Source organism: Tupaia chinensis, unplaced genomic scaffold (genome assembly GCF_000334495.1).
Source record: "Tupaia chinensis unplaced genomic scaffold, TupChi_1.0 Scaffold000354_1, whole genome shotgun sequence".
Classification (NCBI taxonomy): Eukaryota; Metazoa; Chordata; class Mammalia; order Scandentia; family Tupaiidae; genus Tupaia; species Tupaia belangeri.
The window spans coordinates 4,096,141-4,099,555 of record NW_006159849.1 but is presented as its reverse complement, the minus strand read 5'-3'; the positions used below and the strand labels follow the sequence as shown (position 1 = coordinate 4,099,555).

The following is a 3,415-nucleotide window of genomic DNA, read 5'->3' as shown; positions in this document are numbered from 1 at the left end:
CCCGCCCTTTTAAGAAAAAACCCCCCCAAAAAAAAAAAAAAAAAAAAAAAAAGAAAAAAAAGAATAATTTGACCAGAGGGAGAGACAAAGGGAAAGGGAGAAAGCAAGCTGCCTAGTCTGAGACTCAAATCATTGTTGGTCATGTGGGAGTCCAGGACCTTGACCACTACACTACCTGCTGGCCCCTGTCTGTTTGTTTTTCAGGTTTTGCCATAGGGCTCTTGTGCTCACCAGAGACTGATAGAGACAGTGACAAAGAAAGTGAGATGTGAGAAAGCATTCTCTTGGGGTGGGGGGTGGGGTGGGGTTGGCCATGCCACAGTTCTTTCTACTCCATTTTCTTCCTGGGATTTTGGACATGCACACACATGCGCCTGACATGATTTTCAAGCTTCCAGGACTGGGACTTAACATTTGGTCAGCCATGTGGGAGTCCAGTGCTTTCACTACTATACCACCTGTTGGTTCCCACAGGTATTTATTTATTTATTTATTTATTTATTTATTGCTATAGGGCACATGCACTCACCAGAGAGACAGAAAGCAAAAAATAACTCCCCAGGAGGGATGGCCATGCTGCAATCCCTTCTCCATGCTCCTGTTGGGATTTTGGGCACACATGTATAGACAGGCTCCTGGTGTGAGTTTTAAGCCTCCAGGTCTTGGGCTTGAACACTGTCAACTATGTGGGAGTCCAGCCATGTTACCATCAAGCCATCTGCTGGTCCCCTACCAACTTCTATTAAGGATGCTCATAAAATCATAGAGGATTGGGACCAGCCTACAGCATAGTGGTTATGTCACTGGACTCCCATATGACCAACCATGGTTTGAGTCCTGGACCTTGTTACTTAAAACTCATGCTGAACATGTGTTCGTGTGTGCCCCAAGATCCCTGTAAGAATATGGAGAAGGGTTTGTGGCATGGCCATCCCTCCTGAGGGGTGATTTCTCAGTTCCCTCTCATGGTTTCTCTCTCTACAGTGAGTGCAAACCTCTAAAAATAAATAAATAAAAAAAATCATATAGAATTAAAATAAATGTTAGAAATCTATATCTTCTCTCATTTGACTGGATCACATCTAAAGGAATCTAAATGAAAAATGTACTCTCTTTCAAAGACCTCGGGGGAAAAAATATTCTAAAACTTCCCTCCATAAGTCATTCCAGTGCTTAACAATCCTGGGATATAATGTTTCAAAATTGGTTGTTTTTTTTTTTTTTTTAATAGAGATTTTTGCTATAGGGCACTTACGCTCACTAGAGAGACAGACAGAGAGACAGAATATGAGAAGTCGTATTCTCAGAGAATATGGCCACACTGTAATCCCCTTTCTTCTATTCTCCTTTCGGGATTTTGGTTGGGCATGCACGCACATACGTCCGGTGTGAGTTCCTAGTTGGTGGATCCTGTACTTGAACTGTGATAGACCATGTGGGAGTCCAGGAACGTAACCATTACACCATCTGTTGATCCCTAGAAATCTTGTTATATGTAGATGAAAGGAACTCTAAATATCAAATGTTATGAAAAGCCATGCATTATGTAAAAGATCTTCCATTCAGAAAAAAAAAAATAGGAAGTACTTAGGTGAAAAGAAGCTCGTTATTGTGATCTACAATACCTGTAATAAAAAGTAAAAACAAATGAATTTCTCCTCCCCTCCAAGATTTTTTTCATCGACTCCTAGAAACAGGGCTACAAATTACCTTAGGAAATCTTAATCTAACTTTTATCTTCTGGAAAGTTTTACCTAATGTTAGAAAGATAAGAGAGAACAGTGGTAACGTCATACACACATACACACACTCACACACATTGTAGTTCTAATTCTTCACATTCCTCTTGTCACAATATTTGCTTGTAACTTTCTTTGCATTGTCATTTAAACCCATTTCTAAATGGTATTTGTTGGAAATTGGATAAATGTGTTCAATTTTTCATAATGTATGTCTTTGTATGGCTAATTATTGAGTTGCTCTGAAGTACATAGACTATTATTTTTGTTACCATTTAATAACTTTCATTTTTCTTAGAAGGGATATTGAATGTACTTGGAAGAATGCCTATTAGAAGACTTAACATCTGCTTACTGAGATTTTCTTTTTTTAAATTTAACTCATCTGGTTACATCACTAATCTTACTAATCATTGTATAGTAACTAAAAACTCACCTAGGAATACAGATGGAGCACTTTTTATTTTAGGTCTAGACCCAGCAATTAATTTAAACTCCAGAAGTTTAATGTGGAAGATTATTTTAAATTAACATATTAAATGCATTTTGATAAGCTTGAAGATTACATATCCTTTTATTCTGATAATAGAAAAATGGTCTTCGGGATCTTAATATTGGCCAATTTCTGTAAGGCGGAAAGAATAGATCTTTTCCTTACACTGAATGTTTTCAGAAATATTTCTAATAGGCTGTAAAAATTTTAAGTTCTTGGGACCAACAGTTAGCATAATGACTATGTTGCTGGACTCCCATGTAGTTGACTGTGGTTCGAGTCCCTGACCTGGCGGCTTAAACTCACGCTGGGCGCGTGTGCATGAGTGCCCAAGATCCCGAGAGGAGAATGGAGGAGAAGGGATTGTGGCATGGCCATTCCCCCTTGGGGGATGATTTCTTGCATTCTATCTCTCTGTCTCTCTCTGTCTTTCTGGTGAGCGTGCATGTGCCCCATAGCAAAAACCTCTCGGAAAAAAAAAAAAAATTTAAGTTCCTGATAGTCACTGGTTAAGCCTAAAATGTGCTTTTTAGGTCATTAGAGGACATGTGTGTTAGTTTACATCAGAAGGCTGGCAAGCTCCTTGCCATGTTGTACAGCATTGTTTCTAACGGCAGAGGTATTCCACATGGGGGTGGAGCCTGCTCTGAAAGGTCTTCCTGTATAATTTGCAAAGTGTGATGTTAAGACCATACCCAAATTGCTTTGTTATGTGACTCTTACTTTGTTTTGAACTTAGCATGTACCTGAATTTCCTTTCCAATACTAACTGTAGCACTATGCTGAAAGCTGGCTATAGTTTCCTTAGTCAGTTTTAATAAGTAAGAATCATTTGTGGACCTTTTTCACCCATGTTCATTAGGAATGCATTTCAATGTGGGGATAGATACCAGATTCTTTTTAAATTTCCTTTTTCCTTTTCTTCCCTCTCTCTTCTCCTTTTCCCCCCTCTTCCTTCTTGCCCTTCTATTTTCTTCTCTCCCCTTAGGTGTGTAGGACACTTGGTAGGCTCCACTACTAGGCCCTGGGGGGGCGGGGGGCAGGTCGGGTGTGTCCCGCCTGAGCAGCTCATGTCGCTTTTGTACTGCAGGCCCAGGCCCAGAGCTGAGCGGCCCCAGTACCCCGCAGAAGCTGCCGGTGCCTGCACCCAGCGGCCGGCCCTCACCGGTACCCCCCGCAGCTG

The 3,415-nt window shown here is 40.7% G+C and overlaps 1 protein-coding gene across 1 annotated transcript in view; it reads left to right on the top strand.

Annotated features, from left to right (window-relative positions):
* The window catches only part of SMARCA2 (SWI/SNF related BAF chromatin remodeling complex subunit ATPase 2), a 218,597-nt gene that overhangs the window by 36,841 nt on the left and 178,341 nt on the right, over positions 1–3,415 (top strand).